Raw genomic sequence first — 23203 nt, 5'->3', positions numbered from 1 at the left:
TAAATCCAGGCTAGCCTCATGACTTGCTTTGACTAATAGAATGCGCCAGAAGTAGTGTTGCTCGAGCCCCAAGCTCAGGCCTCAAGAAGCCTGGCAGCTTCTGTCTTTGCTGACCCGAAACCTCCACAAAAGGAAGCAGGTCTCACCCACTGGAAGATGAGAGGTCAACTGAGGCCACCCAGCCAACAGCCAGCACCAGCTGCCACACATGCGAGGGAGGCCATCTGGACCTTCCAGCTCGGCTGACCCTCCAGCTGAGGGAACCCAGTCAAAACCAGCAGATGAGGCACTAAGCTAATCACAGAATCATGAAAAGTAGTAAACTGTTGTTTTTAAGCCATTATGTTTTGGGGGGTGTTTGTCACGTAGCCAAGGCTATCTAAGACATGTTGTAAGAGGCGAAGCCAAGGTTCTAACCTGGTCTCCCATTTCTAGAATCTGGGCCTCTCAGAGGCAGAGACTGTGACCACAGAGCTGAAGAGGATGTAGCCCTTGATTGTGGGGACCTCGGGGAACACACACTCCAACAAAGACCCTGCTGGGTCATCCATGTGAAGGAAGGCGTAGGTTCCTGGGACACTGGCTTACGTGTTCCACTTATACAGCAACCAAGTGCTGCACACCTACCAGGTGACAGGCACTATACTAGGTGCTGGGTATGTGGCAGCAAGCAACAGATCCCTGAGCTCAGGAAGCTCGAAATTTAGGGAAGAAGATAGACAAAAGTAAACCAGTAACCAAGCCATGACAAGTTGTGAAAAATGTTGTGAAAGAAACCAAGAGGCCTTGAGGAGAGAAAATAATGGAATGAATTAACTTTAGATCTGGTGATCAGGAAAGATTTCTCCACGAAGTTGATGTTTAAGCTGAATCCACCAGAATGGCAGAGAGACATGCAAAGAGTTACAGGAAAACTAATCCAAGTTGAAGCAACTGCATGAGCAAAGGTCCTGAGGAAGGATGGAGAACTGGAATTTCTAGTAAGGTGGGAGCAGAGTGGGTGAGGAGGAGAGTGGCTGAAGACAAAGAAGGGGACTTTGCCGATGTGAGTAAATTAGGGATCTTGAGGTGGGAGATTATCCTGGATAATCTGGGCCCAGCCTAATCACAGGTCCTTTTAGGAGGGAGGAAAGAGGGTCAGAGTCAGAGAGAGAAGATGTGATGATGGAAGCAGAGGTGACAGGGAAGAGAAGATGCAGCACTGCTGGCTTTGAAGATGGAGGAAGGGGCCGCGAGCCACGGAATGCAGGCGGCCTCCAGAGGCTGGGAAAGGAGGGATGAGGATTCTCCCTGACAGCTTCCAGAAGAAACACGGCCCTGCAGCCCCATGTTAGACTTCAGACTCCAGAACTGTAAGATAATAAAAGCTGTGCCGTTATAAGCCCCCAGCCTGGTGGTAAAAGTTATTAAGAATTGATGACATCAGGGCATTCAACCAAGAGTGGGACCCTTGAGAGCAAGGGGCTGTGAACCAGTGAATACAAAGGATGCCCATCCACATGGCCGGCCCTGAATCCCACGCAGAACTCATTCATCACAACGGTGAGATGGGCCGAGAAGTGAAAGCACGGGGGCCCCTGAGGGCATGTGGCAGTGAAGGGGACCCAGGCAGGGAGTCAGGAGAGCTGTTGAGGGGCTAACACTTGCTTTGAACCAGATTAAGGGAAGGAGGTAAGAGCAGCTCCAGGTTGGGGAAAACAAATGCAAAGGCTAGGAGGCTGGGAAGGGCTCGCTCTCCTGCTTCCTCCCCCAGAGATAGCTGTTCCCTCCTCCTTTCCTCCTCTGAGACTCAGCCTTCCTGTTCTCCGGAAGGCCTTTCCCTAATTTCCTAAGCTGGACTTAGCACCTCCCTTCTCTGATTATAGCATTTGGCCCCCATTCATTTGGATGTTTGTAAATAAACTTTATTTTGGAGACATTTAGGATTGACAGAAGAGTCGCAAAGATAGTACAGAGGGTCCCGCACACGCTTCACCCGGCTTCCCCTAATGCTAACATCTCCCGTGACTTAGCTTTTGTCAAAACTAAGCCCTTAATATCAGTACATTATTATAACTACATACACTCCAGACTTTATTCGGATTTCCCCCGTTTTTCCACGAATGCCCTTTTTTCTGTTCCAGGACCCAATGCAGGACACCACGTCACATTCAGCTCCCCTCCCTGCCCTAAAAATTAACACCTGAGTGTTAGACGTGCCAAGCCTTTCATGTGCTTGACCTCAATGAATTCTCACCATCATCACCTCCCACATTTTGCAGATGAGGAAACTGAGGCCTGGAGATGTTAAGTAAGTAGAAGTCCTTGAAGTATCACCCTGTCCCCCTGCAAAATCTGGGTCCTATTTCACCAACCCCGATCCCCCCCCACCATGTTTACCCAGGCCTGCTCTCTACACTATTCCAGGCCTTCCCAAACTTGAATCACGTTTTTCCTCCGGTACTCTTTCTTTGCTTAATATTTTTCTTGAAATCAACTCATTTTTTTTAAACCAAAAAAAAATTCTTAAAGGACTCAGAACACATCTATCACAGTGGAAAGCCTGGACTATTGGCCATAGGTAGCAGGTAGCTGTGCAAACAGAGATGATGAAGATGAAATGATTTTATAAATTCCAGCAGATGCTGGTGTCCAGGCTCTGGGAGAGTGAAGCCTCAGCACAAGACCCTCTCCCTGAGTGATCCGAGGGATGGAGCACCCTCGCTGCTCCAGCCAAGACCTGGAGCCTGTCTACAGGGGTTACTGGCTGCTAGGGAAACCCAGATGAGTCAACATAAGCACATGGCAGTGAGGAAGGGACCCAGCAGAGGTTAACACTAAACAGTTCCCAGTTATTAAGTACTGACTGCATGCCAGGCACTGTGCACTGTTTCACTGAAGTCCTCTAAAAGTTGGTCCTCTTCACTATCCCCATTTCACAGATGCGGAAACTGAGCTCAGGGAAGTTACATAGAGAGCCCATAGACACACAGAATGAAGCGGGACTTGAATGATTTCACTTGCTGAATCCTGCCATTTCTACTTCTAAGCATCTCTCTTACCGGTTGCCTTAAAGTCTCTCCCCAAGATAATTAGAACGTGAGGCTGGGTTGTCAATTCCCATTCGTTAAACACCCACCTGCACCAGGCTCGGTGCCGGGCATCTGACAGATACTGTGTCATGTGAGCCTTGGGAAAACCCTGAGCAGAGGTGGTGTGGCTTTCCTCAGTTTACAGATTAGGCAACCAAGACAAAGAGAAGCAGGGTATCTTGCCTAATGTCACAAAGGCAGAAAGTGATGTGACCAGGACTCCACCTCAGACTGGCTTTCGTTGAGAGGCCTTAGTCACACATCTGGGAATGCTTGGGACTTACCAGAACTGAGGACGGTCACAAAAGAGCTTTTGAGAATCTGATGACCCCAGATCAATCACAGGTAGCTTTAGGCAAATCACTGTAGGAAAATGTATCCGCCCCCACGCCCCCACCGAAAGGTAAATTAGGGAGTATTTGACTTACGAAAGTCTCAATCCTCTGGGCATTTTCTCCTTTTCCTTTTTTTCTAAGCAAAGAGCCTGCCCTTGCTCATGGCCTCCAGGAGAAGTACAACGGTGCTTCGGGAACACTTTCTGGGTTTTTACATAAAGGCTTTGGCTTGCAAAGGTCGAGGCCAGGGAGCAGCCAGCTACAGGCTGATTTGGGGTTTTTGTGTGTTTTTGTTTTTTAATGTGATAAGAACACTTAACATGAGATCTACCTCTTGACAAATGTTTAAGTGCACAATACATTATTATTAACTACAGGCACTATGTTATATAGCAGATCTCTCCAATTTATTCATCTCGCACAGCTGAAACTTTATACCCACTGGACAGCAACTCCCACTTTCCCTGTCACCCTAGCCCCTGGCAAGCATCCCTCTGCTTCTGTGAGTTTGACTATTTTAGATTCCTCATATAAGTGGGTCATGCAGTATCTATCTCTCTGTAACTGGCTTATTTCATTCAACATGTCTTCCAGGTTCATCCACGGTGTCACAAATGGCAGGATTTCCTTCTTTTCTAAGGCTGACTAATATTCCATTGTACGTATATTCCACATTTTCTTAATCTAGCCACCTGTCAGTGAACACTTAAGTTGTTTCCATATATTGACTGTTGGGAATAATGCTGCAACAAACATGGGGCTGCAGATAGCTCTTCGAGATCCTCATTTCAGTCCCTTTGGATACATACACAGAAGTGGAATTGCTGGATCATGTGGCACTTCCAGTTTTGTTTTGTTTTTTAATTTTTATTGGAGTAGAGTTGATTTACAATGTTGTGTTAGTTTCAGGTGTACAGCAAAGTGAATCAGTTATACATAGATCCACTCTTTTTTAGATTCTTTTCCCACATAGGCCATTACAGAGCATTAAGTAGAGTTCCATGTGCTATACAGTGGGTCCTTATTAGTCATCTATTTTATATACAGTACTGTGATATGTCAATCCCAATCTCCCTGTTTTTAATTTCTTGAACTGTTTCCCAAGTTGATTGCTTCTTTTGCTACGCTATTTTTGTAAATAAAGTTTTATTGGAACATAGCCATGCCCGTTTGCTTACGTATTGTCTGGGGCTGCTCTTGACCCACAGGGGCGGAGTTGAGTTGTTGCTACAGAGATTATACTACGGCCTGTAAAGCTTGAAATATTTACTATCTGGTGCTTTACAGGAAGTTTGCCAACCCCTGTTCTAGCCCTCTGGGCCTCCAGGGAATTGAGGCCAGGCCACCATGTTTGGACCAGGAACATGTTGGAAGCAATAGGATAAAGATTATGCTGAGTAGAGGAAGAAGAAGAGAAAGGGACACCCATTCTGATTCCTGAGTGTCAGAGAGACCACAAGAGAGAAAACGGATGACCCTGACCACAAGGTCCTGTTCCAAGCAGCTCCAAACCTCCAGATCTCAAGGGGCCACTGACACGCCCCGTGCAGCCCAGCATGCACTCCCACAGGTGGGTTAGCCCTGACAAACCAAGGCTAAACGTTCCCACCAGCCTGGCAGGATGGAGGCATCAACAGAAATGGAACGAATTTATACAAAACTCAAATTCCAAGACACCTGAGTCTGGAGCTGTGTCTTACAGGTCTACATGTAGTAGACAAGTCCACTTCACTTTAAAGGCAGTCACGTGACAGAAGCCACATTGACTTGGACTTCAGGACTCTCTCCACTGAGTAAAGGCAGGGACCTCCCTGGTCGTCCAGTGGGTAAGACTCCACACTCCCAATGCAGGGGGCCCAGGTTTGATCCCTGGTCAGGGAACTAGATCCCGCATGCAGGCCGCAACTAAGAGTTCGCATGCTGCAACTAAGAGTCCACATGCTGCAACAAAGAAGCCTGCACGCCACAACTATGAGCCCACATGCCGCAACTAAAGATCCCACGTGCCACAACGAAGATCCCACATGCTGCAACTAAGACCTGGCACAGCCAAAATAAATAAATAATTTTTTTAAAAAAAGGCAGACACACAAATGAGGGCACAGGTCCCCTGGTCCCTCCAAAGTGACAGCCAGCCTCACCTTATCCTCAAGAAGAGGAGGCAGGAGGGCAATCACCCCCATTTCACAGGTGAACAAAGTGAGGCACAGGGGCTGTTTAGTCAATGAAACCAGCCCCCAAAGCCATGGTGGGTAGACCCTTCTGGAAAAAACCCTCCCTGGGCAGGAGGTGAGAAGGCCTCTGACCCGAGGGCTGGAGTCTGGCTCACTCTGTGTTCACGGCTCCACTTGGGCAGGCGGTGCCCTCTCTGCTGGCATCCTCCATGCAGCATGAGGGCTGTGGGCAGTCGTGGGGTTCAATGCAAGAACTACACCCTGGGCTCCTCACACTTATGCTTCCCAGGAAGCAGAGCCAATGGGTCAGACAGGGCAGGAGGCCAGAGCCAGGGCACTCTCCACTCTGAGTCCCTGTTCACAGCAACCCAACCGATCCTCACATGCTTGAACTCAACCCCTTCTCCCTGCTTCCCAGAAGATGCACGCTCAGGACTCAGGGCTGTGAGATGTCCCCATGCTGCCTGCACTGAACAAGGGGATGGGAAGCAGGAGACTGCACTGTCACGTAACAAGTGGCTCCCATCAGGCCAGGGCCCCTGCGGCAGAGGGAAGACACAGACACCAGAGAAAGAGGGCTCACAGCAGCGCTAGAGTTCACATCCTGCTTCTTGGGGCCTGTTCCAAACTGTGCTGCTTTCAGAAAGCCGACCCTCTGCCACCATCAACTCACGCTTGTTATTCGCTTACTGCATGCCAGGCACTGGGCACATTGATCTCATTTAATCCTCCCAACAGCCCAAAGTTGGAACTGCTATTACCCCCATTTCATGGATGAAGGAACTGAAACAGAGAGGTTGAGTAACCTGCCCAAGGTCACACAGCTATCAGAGGCTGAAGTGAGATGCAATGGGACACTTGAGCCCAAGCTGCTGCTTTAAAAATGTGCTTTGTTTCAAAGATGCTACTTCTTTTTTTTAATTAGCAATTTTGAAAACTAGAACGTTCACATGGGTCCCCAAAAAAGAAAACAGGCTATGAACAAATCTGTGTCCCTTCCCCTTCCCGTGTGCCCCAACCACTAAGTCTCACCCCCGCCTCCACAGGTAACGTTTAGTCATTCGGTGGTTAGCCACAGTTTCTTCATGCAAATATTAGCTGATACAAATATATACTCAGCCCTCCCTTTTTTTTTTTGCGGTACGTGGGCCTCTCACTGTTGTGGCCTCTCCCATTGTGGAGCACAGGCTCCGGACGCCCAGGCTCAGCGGCCATGGCCCACAGGCCCAGCCGCTCTGCGGCACGTGGCACCTTCCCGGACCAGGGCACGAACCCGTGTCCCCTGCATCGGCAGGCGGACTCTCAACCAATGCGCCACCAGGGAAGCCCAGCCCTCCCTTTTTTTAATGCAAAGATGTATATACTATATACTGTCTTGAATCTTGCTTTCCTCACCTAATAAAGCTTAGAGACAGTTTCTCACTGTTCTTTACAACAGCAGAGTACAGTATTCCATTTTATATGGAGTGGGCCAGTGTCTTTTATCAGCCCCCTACTGATGGAGGGTCTAGGTTGTTTTCAGTATCTGGTTTTTACAAACAATGTTGCAAAGGATAACTTGTACATAAATAATGTCCCAGGAGTTCCAGTTTATTTGTAGGATTATTGTTGGGCAGCAGCCCAGCTGGGACAGAGGGTTTCTGCATTTGTAATATGGACAGATATTACCAAAGGAAAGACCAGGTTCCAAACAAGGCACAGCTCAAACTCCAAAGCCCTCGGGCTGCGGGTCGGGTGGAGCGAAGGCCTGGCGAGGCACCATCTCCAGGGGCGTGGTCCATGGCAGTGGATGGGGCCTATGGCATTGGGCGGGGTCTGGAGGGCAGAAAGAAGAGCCCCTCCCCCTCGCCCCACCAACACTGGCTCTTCTAGTCCAGCCACCTTCTCACCTCACCCCCACCTGCCCCCTCTAAATCTTCCCGTGATGACTTAACCGTCATGGCAGCGCATGGCCTTAAACGCGATGAAATAGCACACAGCTGCAACAGGTAAGGAGGCCAGCGGGTGACGAGCACCAAGCTGTATTAAAACGGGGCAAAACGGGAAAGCATGCCGCGAAGGGAGGCCCGCATCACCCCCGACCATTCCCCAGGGATGACCATGTGCAGTGGGGCAAGGTTTCATTTACCGGACTTTTCCCTGACCAGCTGAACCATTAAACTAGGACACCGAGATGCCTGCCACCGTACCCTGGGCATTTCCTAATCAGGAGGGTATTCGTGGCAGCCCCGCCCTGTGCAGAAGGTTTCACGTGCATTATTCCAGTGAAGCCTCCCAGCCACCCATGAGGTCAGTTCTATTATTACCTTCATCCTCCCTCCGGAAGGGGACACAGGTGAGGTAACTGCCAAGCCACAAGTTCCAAAGAACGTCTGTTTGGATCATCAGAGCCACAACTCATAAGCAGGACATTTGAAGGCAGTGGGTAATGAGGCTAAAAATATTTATTTGGAACAGATTCTAAGGGCAGGCCACATTCCTGTTCAAACCCCACCTCCTGTTACAATAGCTTTGGGTTCAGGGAAGGACTGGTGAGTAAGGGTTCCATCCCGGCTCTTCTTTTATGATACACATGGATTTATTATGCAATAAGGTTAACACATGCTTATGGCAGAAAATTTGGGACATCCGGGGAGAAAATGAAATGAATCCATACACCCATCACCCAGGGGAAGCCTCTATTAACATCATGGTACAGTGGCTGCCACCCTCCGTTCTCGGCATGTGTGTATATGTTCATGTGTTAACTGAAACAGAACACATGTGCAGAATAATGCACGGATCATACATGTATAGCTCAATTTTCAGAGTGAAAACTCCTGCAACACAAGCATCCACGCCAAGAAACAGAACGTGAGTGACCACGTGTGTGTTTTCGAAACAAAATCAGGATCCTTTGACGTTGTGGGATGACTGTGTCCTTCCCCAAAAGGTATGTCTGCGTCCTAAGCCTGGGGACCTGTGAATGTGGCCATATTTGGAAATACGGTCTTTGCTGATGTAATCGGGTCAGGATGAGGTCCCTGTGGATTCGGATAGGCCCTGATCCAATCACTGGGATCCGTATAAGAAGAGACACAGACAGAGGGAAGAAGACCCATGATGTGACGAAGGAGCGGTGCAGCCACAAACCGAGGAACACCACGGATTGCCAGCGAACACCAGAAGCTAGAAGAGGCAAGGAAGGGTCCTTTCCTACAGCCCTTCAGAGAGAGTGTGGTCCTGCCAGCATCTTAATTCAGACTTCTAGCCTCCAGAGCTCCGAGCAAAACAATTTCTGGGTTTCTTTGTTTTTATTTTTTTTTTTAACACTGAACAGTATTTCTTCCAATTTCTGTTGTTTTAAGCCACCTGTTTGTGACAGCATGTCACGGCAGCCCAAGGAAATGAATACATATGATGTATATGCAGTTCAGGATTTTTTATGGTTATGGGAGTCATATGAGTTCACCTTTCACCTCCAGCTCCTGGACAGATCTAAGAACGTCACCTCCTGCAGCCTGGTGACCATGGCAGACACATCGGATGGCGTCACCACCTAAAGCACTTCAGTGGCTCCCCCGTGTCCCTGTGGTCTGGCGCCTGTACCCTCCCACCTCATCTCATCCCTCGCTCCCTGTTCGGCCACTCAGGCCACATTTTGGCCCTTCTCCTCTCTGTCTCTGTGGCCACAGGGCCTTAGTACATGCTGTGCCATCTGCCAAAGATGCCTCTACTCTCCCCTCGACACGTGCGCGTCATCATCCTTCAGATCTAAACTATTCCCTGCCTCCCTACATCATGTACCTGGTAACACCAGTGATCTCAGGACCTCTTCGTAGGGTGTTTGGGGGAGAGGCTTCCAGGGAACTGCCCCCGAGTCTGTCACTCCCAAGGTCTTGGCTCTGTGTCCCCACCTCCCAGAGAGGAGACATCCCCACCGGTCAGTGGTCCCCAGGGCTCCTTCTTCCGCATCTCGCCTCTCCTCACCACCCATGGCCACCTCTCGGCATCGCAGTGGTGCTTCCCACCCTCTACTCTCCATACCCAGCTGAGGGCTCTATAACACGCACCCAGCTCCCTTCCTGAAAACCCTTTCATTGCCCCCCACTGGCATCAGGGTAAATTTCTAGCTCCTACTTCGTGAGCCTCTTGACAAGGCCATTTTGATCCAGCCTCCAATGAGCACTTACTGCACCAGCCTCAGTCCCCGGCGCCAATTCACCTCAGTCCTCCTGTCCCCAACAGGCTGGGAGCCATCATGCCTCAGTGCCTTCTCCCTTTGTCCCTTCTGTTCCCTTTGCCTGGGCCCCTTCTCCTTTGGGCTTCACCTGGCTAAATGCTCACTGCAGCCTTCTCAACTCCCACCAAGGTACCACCTCCTCCAGGAAGCCTTCCCTATGCCCCCGACTGTGTTTCCCCTGAGGCAAGAATGGTGTTTTGATTGAACTGAGGACCCCCAAAGTGGGTACGCAACGAGCATTTATCAGAGAAATTATGTCCCAAAGACAAGGCCCGTGATAACAGAGTCAGGTTTCCATGACGCATCCAAATTATAGTGACTTTACCAGGATGCCCCCAGGGTCAAACCTTCATCCACGCTGCCCAAGTCAGGCTTCACCCCATGTACCCAGGGATCGGGGCTTGGAGGTACCGCTCTGGCCCTTACCAGCCACAGACGGTGCTCTGTTCAGAGCCTCCAGGCCCATCTTCAGAGCACCTCTGAAGCCCACCTGTCTTACTCTGAACCCACCTCCCATCTCAAAGCGGGGGAGCACAGTTCTGCCCCCTGAGATCCAGGCCCACAACACCCCAAAGCCTCAGGAGGTCCCTTCTGACCCTGCTTCTGAGGTTTACCTTCCCCATGCTGTATGCTCGGCCCAGGATGGATTTATCACCAGGTTGGGGGACAGGGAACTCACTCCCTTACAGGAAGCTCACCCCTCCCAGAAGGAATGGTTGGGCCCTCCAGCTGAAATAAAGCCACCCCAGTGGGCCCCAACCCTGCAACGTCATGACACCAGGGGTCACCAAGAGCACCTGCAGGAGGCAGCGCTGGCCCTTCTCTCTTGACCTTGACCAACTCAGTCCTGCCTCCCTCCACGCTTTTCTCCATCATGAAACAGGACACCAGGGCGTCCACATTCCCCTAAACGTGCAGTCGTGCTGAGCCCCCGCCCCCTTCCCCCCGTAGGCTGGCACCTGGGCGCAGTGTTGGCCAATCCTCCCGTTTACAGGACAAGCCGGATGTTCACATTTCTGTGTGAAATGGCCCTACTTTAAAACAGGACTCAAATTTTCCAAATCTCTGAGTGGCCAGATAGGAGCCCAGGTCATGGACCTCTGGGCTCAGGACGCCAGCAGGGATGCACAGGGAGGTTCGTGATAGCTCTGGCTTTCCCAAGCACTACTGCTGGGGACTTGCTTTAAGTCACATAACTAAAAAGGCTGCTGTGAGGCTCTGGGACCAGCTGGGATGGGCTATCGATATGCTGGATGGGCAGCTGAGCGTTCAGGGTTTTGTCTGGAAACACAAAGGCCTGGGGCGGGGAGACAAAGCTGAAAGCGTTATCAGCAGTGACTCAGCGAGCCCACGTTAACATCCCTAGAAAGGCAGCCAGGGTGGGGTTCTCAGCAGGGTGGCAGGAAGCCCACATCCTTGGGGTGTGTGCAGCTGTCTGTGATCTGGGATCTGGGGTGATTTCCTCACCCTCGTCTGAGGAGGTGACGCTCTCAAGAGCAGATTGTCAGGGACGGTTTCCCAAGCTGGGAGCCGAGGGCCACCTCCCTCCTAACAAGACCAGGCAGCCCAGGACGGGGAGGGAGGGACTCCAGGGGCAAGTCTGCGCCCGTCTTGGGCAGGGTTCCGGCAGGGAGTGAAGCAAACCTCAGCTCACGTCTGCTCATCACCTGCCCTGCACCGCCCCAGAGAAGGCTCTGCCCAGCAGGGCCTGGCATGTCGTCAGCACTCAATAAATACTTGTTGAATGTATGGCTGGCTGGCTGGCTGGATGAATAGACGGTTGGACAGATAGACAGACGGATGCATGGATGGATGAACAGATAGATGCACAGATGCATGGATGAATAGATGCATAGATGGATAAACAGACAAGACGGATAGATGGATAAACAGACAAGACGGATAGATGGATGAATAGATGACTAATGGACGAACAGAGAGACGGATGCAGGGGTGGCTGAATGGATGAACAGACAGATGGAGTCATAAATCTTTAAGGATAGAGAAAGACACTTCGCAGGCCCAAGGTGCCGACTGGGCATGATAGAAGCAGCCCGTCTTACAGTAAACCTCAGCCTCCAGCAGGGAAAGCGCTGTGGACGGTGATGTGGGCAATTCACACAGCTGGGACTCATGGAGAAGTGGGCGGGCGTGTGACTGCACTTACATACCTCCAGGCCTTGGCCTGTGATGTTCCTTCTGCCTACAACACCCTTCTCCACTTCTTTGCCTGTCCATCTCCCACTCAATCTTTTATGACTCATCTTGGACTTCTGTGTCCCAAGGAAGTCACCTGAGAGGTCCTCCTCTCCCTAACCTGGCCTGCCAGGTTCCCCCCACAGACCACCCTGTGTCATGATGGTCTGTTCACTCCTGACCCCCCAGTGGGCTGTGGGCCCCTGGCGGGCAGAGACCATGCCCAGCTCCCGTCTCCATCCCCAGCGCTGAGCCTGGCACTCAAAGTACTCAGGAAATGCCAGTGAACTCAAAGCCAGCACACAGAGGGGGGATTCTGTTCCCCACTCCCCCAGTGTACAGAAAATGTGATCTGATGAGAAAGATACTTGCCCAACTCAACTTTAAAAAATGAAATTGGAGTCACAAAAGCAAAGCAGGCTCAGAAGGAAAAACACAGAGCCCTAGACTTGTGGTTTGATAGAACAGAAAAGCTCCATATTTATGTCGTGTATCATGGTCCACAAAGAGCCGTCACGAGTCAGCTCAATCCTGTCGTGGTAGCCATGTTTGCTAAGTGGAAACAGAGGCCCGGAGCTAAAGTGGCTTGTCCAGGGTCACAGTGAGTGTTGGGACCAGGGCCAGGGCTGGGATCCCAGGCAGGGGGCTCACATGCCAATCCACTCGTCCTCCTTCTAACAACTGTCTACTTTCCAGGTTAGGAACCTGCTGGGGGCTAGGCCAGCCCAGGAGGGGAAAGGCTGACTTCCCCACATGGAGGCGATAAGGAGGCTCAGAGACTCTAAGTCACCTACCTGGGCTCACACAGCTAGGAAGGTAAGAAGTGGCCAGCTGGGGAGAAGGGCAGGCCGGGAACCCTGGGCCGGGCAGAGACTTCATCCCTAGGGCCCCTGCACTGCCACCTGGACCACCATGGACCCCCAGCTGGGAAGACGGGCCCCCCACCCCCCATGTGGAGTCTAGATCTCTCAGAGCCCCAGCCCCGCCCATCCTGGGCTCAAAAGATAAGACTCCTTCAGCAGAATTGGTGACAGGCTGTCCTAACTGGCTCAGCCAGGAGATGCCCAAGTTTGGGTCAGAGGGCACGGTTCTGACTCCCAGCTCTGCCACTTGTGAACTGTGGGAGCTTCTGCATGCGTGTCTCTAAAGCGGTGGTGATGAAGCCTGCCGACAGGGTGGTCATGCCCATCACACGAAATCGCGTATTCAAGCACCGGCCACAGTGCCTGGGAAACCGTAAGTGTTGCCGTCCTCGCCACCAACAGCATCTTCATGACACCAAAGCACAGCAAAGAGGCTCAGAGTTCGCTGCAGGGGAGGATGAATTGCAAAGAACAGGTCTTCTGTGCTTTACCCTTCTCAGGCTGATAGGGGAAGGCTGGAGGTCCCAGCGCACAGATGGGGCTGGGGGGGAGTCCCCTCCTGCAGGAACCTACATGGCAGGGAAGGCAGGGCCACCCACTGGGGCCAAGGAGACCCAGTTAGCAACAGATCAACAGCCCCATCTGTGATGGAGAGAGGAAGGGCCAGTGTGAAGGCCAGGAGGCGGGAGCTGGTTCAGCCTGGCAACGAGAGTGGGCAGTTTCTGTCTCCCCTCCTCTCACCAGGGTCTGTGCTCCCCCGGCCAGGCTCTTCCTCCCCAACTCCCTTGGTCTGCTCACTGCTCGCTCCCCAAGGCATTCCGCACCGATTCCTGCCACCCAGCAAGGGAGGGTACCAGCCCCACAGCTTTGGAGCCAGACGGGGCTGGAATCAAATTCTGATGTTCCCACTTGCTAGCTCTGGGCTTTGGCTGTCTCTTCTGGAAAGAGGGGACTAAACGCCCCTTGTGGGAAAGGAACTTAGCACAGCACACAGGCTGCTCAGGGTCCTGGGGCAGCCTCACTGGGGTCCTCCTAATAGGTGCCTCTCTTCCAAACAATAAACCTGTACAGCTACTTGGCAAAAGCGCTTGTCCATTTCTCAAACTAAACATAAACTCAGACATTTATACAATCCCACTCCTGGCTGGGCATTTAGCCCAGAGAAATGAAAACTTATATCCATACAAAAACCTGCAGCAGCTTTATTCAGAATAGCCCCAAACTGGAAACAGCCCAGACGCCTCTCAAGAGGTGAACGGTTAAGCAGTCTGTGGCATGGCCACATTGTGGGTTACTCCCCAGCCACAAAAGGGAAGGAACCACTGACACACAAAACAACTCAGATGGATCTCAGGAGCATTGTGCTGCGTGGAAAAAAAAAGCCAACCTCCGAGGGCACATGCTAGATTATTCCATCTATATAACATTCTCAAATGACAAAATCATAGAGATGGAGACCATATTTGTGGTTGCCAGGGGGTCAGAGGTGGTCAGGGGCAGGGCGGCGGGTGTGACTGTATGAGGAGATCTTTGTGATGATGGAGTAGTTCTAGTCTTCATTGTGATAGTGGTGAAGTGAATCCACACACATGACAAAATGGCACAGAACTATGCATGCACACACGCACGCATGCACACACACGCGCGTGTTCTCTACCAATGTCAATTTTGATATTGTAGCATAATTATGTGAGGTGTAACCATTAGAACTGGGTGAAGGGTATGTAGGACCACGCTGTACTGTCTTAGCAATTTCCTGCGACTCTAGAATTATCCCAGAAGTAAAAGTGTGGTTTTTTTGTTTTTTTTTTAATGGCACGCATGGTATGATGTCTACAATTGGCTCTCAAATACTCCAGCCATAAAGGGAAAAAAGCAAGAGAGGGAGCCCGCAAGGAGGTGATAAAACAAGATTGCAAAACATTGCTGATGATGACGCCAAGGGGTGGGGATGAGGGAATCACTGTCTGGACCTCTTGATTTCTGTACATTTTTGAAATTTTCCATAATAAAGCTGTTAAATTTTAAATGCTGATATGCACGGGCGGGCTCACGTAGGCCCAGACACCAACGTGCAGGCGTGCTCCGAGAGCCCTGACTCACACCCCCTCCGAGCCCAGGAATCCTTCCAGACAGCTGTATGTGTATACATGTGCATTAAGGAAATAAATAACGCTTAACCACCGTTGTGGAATCCAGCCACACCGGGTCGCATGACCATCAGGCCATCTGCAGGGCAGGGCTCAAAGGGGTCCAAGGGCTGTTTTGAACTCCTATAGAGAATCTTCTGGAAACTGGGGGCGGTGGGGGTGTGTGTGTGTGACTAAGATGGCTCCTTATGGGAGAGGGTGTTGGGAGGGGAAGACTCCCAAGAAGGGCTTAGATCCACAACAGTTTCCCCAGGCGGCCCCAGAGTCTGGGGGCTGGGGAGGAGCTGGCTCTTAGGCAAAGGGAGGCTTGGGGAGGGGGCTTGTCACTGCAGGGGACGGGGGCGTGGTCCCTCAGTGTGCCTGGGCAGGCGGCTGTGCCAGTCCACCCTGCCTGATCCCTTCAGTGGCATTATTATTTCCTGAGATTTTTAAGTGATGGCTTGACGTTGGGGGAAGTCACTACTTGCTCTGAACCTCAGTTTCCTCAGCTAGAAAATGGGTCCAATGACAGCACAAATCTCACAGGGTTTCTGTGAAGGTCAAGTATGGTGGCCACAGCCTTACACAAAGCTGACTTAGTGCCAGGCCCTGCACTAAGGACTCTGTGCACGTTAAATCCTTCAATATATGGCACTGTTACCACCCCCACTTGCCAGATGAGAAACCAAGGCACAGAGAGGTTGAGAAACTTGCCCAAAGTCACACAGCTGTTACGTTCAGGAACCTGTAGGTCAAGCATTGAGTTCTAGGCCCTCGGTACTTAAATGTTATTTATGGGGATGATTTTATGTTTTAAAGCATGTTCATAGCTGAAGCATGAGTTGGGAGGGAAATACAGCGTAGAAAACGCCTTTCTGTTCCCCCTTGAAGACCTGCCACCAGCTGGGCTGGAAAGATGACTAGAGGGCCCAGTGAGCCCAGGCCAAAGACCAGCACTCCACCAGAAAGGACTAGTCAGACATGGCCAGTCGGGGTGGGGGAGGAAGGGAGCCCCCCGCCAGCCCACCTCAGTGCCTGGCCTTCTCAACATGACATGTCACAGAGGAGCAAGGGGATGACAGTGCGGACTTTGAAGTGGAGGCAAGGACTCCTGCCTGTCAAGCTCAGAAACAACACTTGCTTGTGCATCACTGTGGGACTGAGCCTCAACTTCCCCCTCTGTATAATGGGGCTAGCCAGGCCTACTGCCTGGGAGGCCTTGAGATGCGGCCAGTGCCCACCTCATTCTGCAGCCATCCATCTCCCCTTTCTCCCTGAAGCACTCTTTCCTCACAAAGAAGGCCACACCCAGCAAGAACACAAGGGCAGGTGCGAGCAGAGAGAAGTAGCTAGAAGCATGTAGAGGTGACTGCAGCACTGAGGCCCACAGAGCCCCATGCCACTCTGCTCCCTCCATGCCCCCTCCACAGTGCAGCCAGGGCAGACCCCAGACTAGAAATGACATCTTGGGCCCTGCAGGCTCCTTCTGCAAAGCTCTGGGGAACGTTGGTTTCCACAGTCGGCAACGGAGTGCTGAGTCACCGGGAACCCTGGTCAGTGGTTCATGACTAAGGAAGAAAGACCAGGCAGGCGTGGGGCGAATGCAGGGGTTGCGATGCCCTGGGGACCGTACAGAGGCCTCCCTGCCACCCACGCGTCCAGGAAGGAGCCTCCTGCGCACGGGGTGGCCCCGGGGTTGGGGGGGTGTTGAAAGCCTTCAATTACTGCTGACAGCCTTCCGGCCAGCTTTACGGCACAGTTTACGGACAGTCTGATCCAGACATGAAGAGGTCCCTTGTGGGATGAAAGGTCAGCTAGAAGGGCATGATGGGGCAGGGGATGGAGACAGCCTGGGAAAAGGAGACAAACTCACGGAGTGTCGTCATGAAACCACTCTGGGCTGGAGGCTGGCACGCGCCATCCTTCCATCCCGTGCCCACTGCCTGGGCTCAAGACTTGTTGGCACCTGAGGGAGGGTGGTGGTGATCACCACGCCCCGGGCTCCTGGCGCCCCTCATCTCCTCCAAGTCGCCACTCTGGCCTCAATGGTTCACCCCTAATGTGGCTCCCCACTGCCCCCAACAAGAACCATAAACTCACCTGCCCTCAGGGACCAAGGAGTGAAAGGAGGCTGGCAGGAGACAACAGGGAATGGTGGAGACTGTGGACGATGGGACCTCACAGGTCCCCGACACTGGGCAGCTGTCACTCAGTTCCAACTGGGGCCTGTCAGGCAGGAATGTGGGTCCAGGGCTGCCAGGTTTCCCATTGTTCAAGCACGTCAGAATTCTGGATTATTTTAAATCCTGGTTTTTAAACATTGCAAATCATATATATATATATATAGAGAGAGAGAGAGAGAGAGGCAGAGACAGAGACAGAGACAGAGAAATCTAGGTGCTGTACAAGCCACACAGCTTGTCTGAGGCTGGCTCTACCCTTCAGCCTCAGATGAAGTGCAGCCCTAGTGGCCGGCCTCTGGCCACCTCCCCAGGTCCCCCTCTCCCTTTTCTCTTGTCCTCCTGAAGTAGCAGCAGCTCCCCTGACACAGCCAGTGGTTTCCAGCTGCCTCCACACCCCTCACCCTGGGAGCCTCACCTCATAGAACAGCATACCTGAGCTCCCCAGGGTGAGGGCACTTGGTTCCCCGGGGCCCCCAAGAGCCTCTACTGAAAGCACATGGCACACGGGGCTGAAGTAACCCCCTTCTTCCATTCTAAGCCACTACTGATCTGATAACTGCATCTAGAGAGACTATATATATATATATATATATATATATATATATAGGTTCAAATCCCAACTCATCCCCAAGGCCTACAGATCCAGTAATGACGTGGCCCCTGGCAACCTCTCTGAGTGTTACCCCCTCCCTCATTTCACTCTGCAACAGCCTCACTGACCCTCTTTCATCTCCTGAATGTGCCAAGCTCCCTCCTGCCTCAGGACCTTTGCACACGCCATTCCCTCTGCCTGGAATGCTTTCTCAGCAGATCTTGCCACAGCTTGAGCTGGGGGTGTGGTTGGTGGGGAGCACACATCTCTCAGCAGACCTCAACTTTACTCCTTAGTAAAGTGACACCTTCACTGGCTTCAAGCCACCCAATTGGGCCAACCTTGCAGGCTATTTTGTACCTCAGGGCCTTTGCCCAGGCAACTTCAGCCGGGGATGCCTATCTTTGGACTCTGTATTAATTCTCCCCCTTCAGGGCTCAGTTCAAAAGTCACCTCCTTAGAGAATCCTTACCTCCAAAATTCTCCAGGGCAGGTCTCCCCAGGGTCCCTCCCTGGTTGCTCTCTCTCCCTTTGCCTTATTTTATTTCCTTCTGGAACTCATGGCTCCCTGACATAATCTTGCTAATGTATTCCTTTCTCTCCACCTCCCCGCACCATGGATGTGAGCTCCACAAAGCCAGGGGCTTCATCTGTCTCCTTCTCTGCTGCATTCCCAGGTAGCCCACGAGCACCTGGGCACCAATAAACACATGCAATGCCAGTGCCCATGAAACAGGAGTGCTATTCGGAAGACACTCAGATTTCAGAAATTATTCACATCTGAGAAAAAAAAAATGTCTTAGTGGCAAGCCACTTAGTGCTGTGTCTGAAATAGTGCCTCCTGGGCGCCCCTGCACCCACAGGACATGCCCGCGTTGATTCCCTCTGCAGAGGTTGAAGCACTGCCCCACAGCCAGCTGCCTGAGTCCCAAGTCCAGCTCTGTGGGCTCCAGGCAAACCCTGCCTCGTTTCACACTTGTAACAGACTCGGGGGGCAGGCTGTGGTGTCCCGACTTTTCAGATGAGGAAACTGAGGCTCAGAGAGGCCAAGGATCTCCCATCAAAATTACACAGCAGAAAAGGCACGAGACCCACTCCCCCAATTTACCTTCCCCTATATGCCCCAGGGGAGGGGAAGGAGATGAGGAAAGAACCAGCAGGAAGCCAGGAGCCTTCCCACTGCAGCCCCAGCTGCAGGCCAGGGACCAGATGCCCGCGACCCTGCTGGGGTGGCCCCAGAGGCGGCCTGGGGGTGTCTTGATCCACACGTACAGGCCGTGGGTCGGCAGGGCCTGGCGCACAGACAGCTCTGCTCACAGGGGCCAGCCTACAGGGGACACAACCTTTGCCCCCAGACCTGGGGAGGGGCTACCCTTCTGGCTGGTCTGCAAACATGGGGAGCACGAAGAGGCTCAATCTTCTTCTTTAGACCCCAGATGACAACATTCCTCAGGGAGAGAAAGCCACTGAGACATTTTCTGCAAAAACCGTGATCTTCCCACCTGTGCTGGGAGCAGGGAGACACACAGTGCCCAGCGTCCCAGAAGGGCAGCCCACCCATCTCTCAGCTGACCCCAACCTTACTCCATCCATAAAGCAACAAGAGTTTGATGAATTTCATGCCACCCAACTGGGCTGACATCACAGTGCTTTTAAACCCCAGGGCCCTTGCACAGGCTGCTCCCTCCACCTTGTGGGGGGGTGGGTAGTATAAGTAGCCCTTTAGACTAATTTTACTGCTTTGTCCCAAGTCCTCTGCAGACATCTCACCCGTGAAACTCTCCCTGCCCCCTTTCCACCCCCTCTTCCCCAAGTAGAATTAGCTCCTGTGGACCCAGTGTCAATTCTATCATGGTGCCTCTAAAAGTGGATCCCGTTCAGTGATATATAAGTCTGTACCTTTAGCCATGCTCCTGACACCTGGAAGGGGTCAAGGGCATGTCTGCTATCAAATCATTCCCATGATGGAAGGATGGCACACTGTGCAGCGCCCAGGGATGGCATGCCAGGTCTCCACGTGTCCCAGGGATCCCCCTCCTTCCTCCTGGCCTTTAGCTGGGGACCCGTCCCCTAGAAGATGCACCTCAGACCCACAGAGCGAAGCACGGACAAGGGTGACCCCTCCCCTCAGCCAGAGCTGACCGTTCGTTAAGACAGTGCTTGACCCCAAGGGTCTCTGTCCCATTTCTTGGTCTCCCAGACATCATATTCCATCACCTGAGCTTGGCCCAGGCCCAGGCAAGGAAGGCACGGAGGGTGGGTGGAAACACCACCCTGTCACCTGCCGTCCTCCCTGAGGTCACCTGGCTGGGCAACTGGCTCTCTGCCCCTCCAAAGCCTGATGTCTAGGGATACTCCCAAAATGTGTGTGAATGAAGTACAAAGGAAGACCAGAGTCTGAACAACAGCAACACCAAAAATATGCACTTATCTGGCGCTTGCTGTGTGCAAGGCCCTGCTTAGATGTGCCCTTCTATTTTATCTCATTTAATTTGTACAGGGCCTCAAAAAAGAGACTCGGCGAGGAGGTAGTGGAGCTGGAACCCAGTCCCCTGCAGTCTGAACTTCACGCTGCTTTAGACACACCAGTTGGCCAGGAGGCATCTGTAAAATGGGTCACAGCTCACACCGCCATGCCCCCGAGAGTCCTGCCAAGAGGATGAAAGAGCACACATGGGCCAGATGCAAGCAGTGGGGGGACCCAGAGGGAAGTTGATGCAGCCCTGAGGGGTTCCCCCAGATGTCAGCAGAGGGAGTCTGTCCCTTGGGGCCCCAGCCTAGGGATGGGGAGCCCCAGGCCCCTGACCCACATAAGGGCCACAGGGATCAAGCCCCAGGGTCCACAGGAGCTGCTGGCCACTCACGGTCACCCTGACCTCCGAGGCAGGCCAGCTGGGAGTCACTCTTTCCAACCCCATCAGTAGAGCTTGGCTGCGGCCACAGCCAGGAAGTCCAGGGCGGAGGCTTTGGCTTCTAGCTGCTTCCACCAAGGCCACTTTGCCCAACGTCATCACTGGCTCCCTAGCCTTTAAGATCTGCTGTATCCACACATATCATTCCATCATGACTTATCTAATACCCTTCATAATAGGACTGCTTTAAAAACAATTCTTTATTTATTGTAGATGGAAATATTCTATCCCTATGTGGTAAAATCACTCTGAGGGGTACTTCTACTTCTCCCCTGCCTACAGCTTTATGGTAAATTGATAACTATAAACATAAAACACGGCTCACCCGTGTACAACTAAAACCATCATATACCTCGCCAGGAATACAAGTGCCCCATTCTGTCCAGCTTCCGAGAAGAGGGTCTCAGTTGCTCTCTCAACCTCAGACCCTGGAGGTTCCCTTTCCAGGCTTTCCAAAGGTGGGGGAAGCCCCAGCACATTCCTTCAACCCAGCGCTCAATGTGGGGTTACAGTGCTGAGTGCCCCCATATCTCCCTTGGGAAGAAATCTTGAAACTCAAGTCCAGCGGGCAGTGGGCAGTTGACTAGAAAGAACCCCACTTAGATTAGAAGCCAGGAGCCCTGGATTTGAGCCCCAGCATTGCGGCCAAGTCACCATGTGACCTGGGCTGGTGGTTTCCTGAGTCTGAGCTTCTACTGCAAGTAGGAATAACCCTCCCACAGGGGATTTCACTTCCTGAAAGCTCCCAGGATGGCTGCCGGCGCATCTTGGGCCCCCAGGAAGGCACGACGATGACTAGCAATGCCCTCCTCATTCCTGGACAAAAGTGGTAGGTGTTCATACTCTCATGGTTGATAGGCACGAATAACACCATCCAGCCCTGGAAAAATTCCAGATGCTAACAGATGAAGAGATGCCAACAGGTGCTGTTCAGCGGTCCCAGTGTCAGAAAAGCCACAGCCATCCGGCTGGTCACCTCCCTTCCCAGGCTCCCTGCCTCAGTCTCTCCATCTGTGAAATGGGTGAGACTCCCGTTTAAAGAGGGACAAGGAAGGACTGAGATTCAGACATCGCCTGAATTTCCAGACCTTTCATTCTCGGTGAAGTCTCTCTCCAGGTGGGCAGAGGCGGTAACCGGCACTTTCCCAATTGTGGAGAACCAGCGTGATGTCGCCGGCAGCCCCTTCAGGCCAGTGGTTGTGAGAGATGGACCCCCCACGCATTCCCAACCCCAGCTCGAACCTTAATTAGCTTAGATCAATCCCAACCCTGCACACCCTAAATTAGTTAGCCCGGGGCTGGCCCCAGGCCCCGGGTGGGAGTGAAGCACAATCAGGACTAGATTTAGCAAAAATAAAAATACAGGACACCCAGCTAAATTTGAATTGCAGCCCAACAACAAATACATTTTTTTTTTAGTATAAGTATATCCATGTAACATTTGGGATATACTTACACTCAACATTTACTCATTGTGTATCTGAATAACCGGGTGTCTTGTAGTCTATCTGGCAACCCTACTTAGGACTCTCATTAGCCAATTGTGGGAAGAAAGGCTTCCCCAACCCAGGACAGCGAGCAAGAAGCAGATGGCCCCCTGGCCGCTGGCTGTCACCTCACACCCGTGAGGGAAGGCAGCCACAGGACAGCCAGCACACCGAGGATCGGAGGAAGGCTCGGAGAGACAGGGCTTTGCAGGGGCTCCTCCGCCGCTGCCTGGCGCCTGCATTCACTGAGCACTCGTGGACCAGGCACCACACTGAGCGTGCCTTATGTACGTTATGACTCTGTATCTTAGAGAGAGAGCCAGAACAGGCGAGGAGCTGAGGCTCCGAGAGTTGCTTGGTGACGGTCCGAGGTTGGATTCGAACCCAGGCAATTCAGCTCCTGGGGGATAGGCCACCACACTACCCCTTTAAAACGTATGCACATCCCTTATCTTGGTACAGGGGGTACAGGATGGGGGGATGGGGGTGTTGACTGCTAGTGATTAACACGCATTTGACCTCAACGTTACAGATGAAGAAACACACAGAGTGTGACGGTGCTGTGACACCCGCTGAGTTTGGGATGGGAATAGGGAGGTTGGGCCACCCATCCAGGTCCCGGCTGTACACACCCTGTCCTGGTCCCCTGCCTACCAGATTTCATTCCTTTTAGGAAATGGAAGAGTCGTGACAGCAAACCCCAGGGCTGGGGAGGGCAACTGCACTGGGCATCTAGTCTGGCAAGAAGGAGCCGCCAGCCACTCAGGGCTGGGCTGAGCGGGGAATCCTCATCAGTGCCAAGCCAGGATGGTGAGAAGCCCCAGGCCCCAGAGCATCAGCGTGCAGATGCACCCAGCCCAGTCTGGCCTTGCTCTAAGAAAATCCCCGCCCACACACTGGCAGGGACCGCAGAACAAGAGGCCAACCCCACAGGCTTCCCCTGCTGGCCCTGAGCCCAGCCCAGCACCATCCCCGGCCACCTAAGACAAGGATGAAGCCCACCCGTCCTGAGACCCTGTGCCCGGCCAACGGAATCCCT

Source organism: Globicephala melas, chromosome 15 (assembly GCF_963455315.2).
Source record: "Globicephala melas chromosome 15, mGloMel1.2, whole genome shotgun sequence".
Taxonomy (NCBI): Eukaryota; Metazoa; Chordata; class Mammalia; order Artiodactyla; family Delphinidae; genus Globicephala; species Globicephala melas.
Note: the sequence above shows the minus strand (reverse complement) of the source record.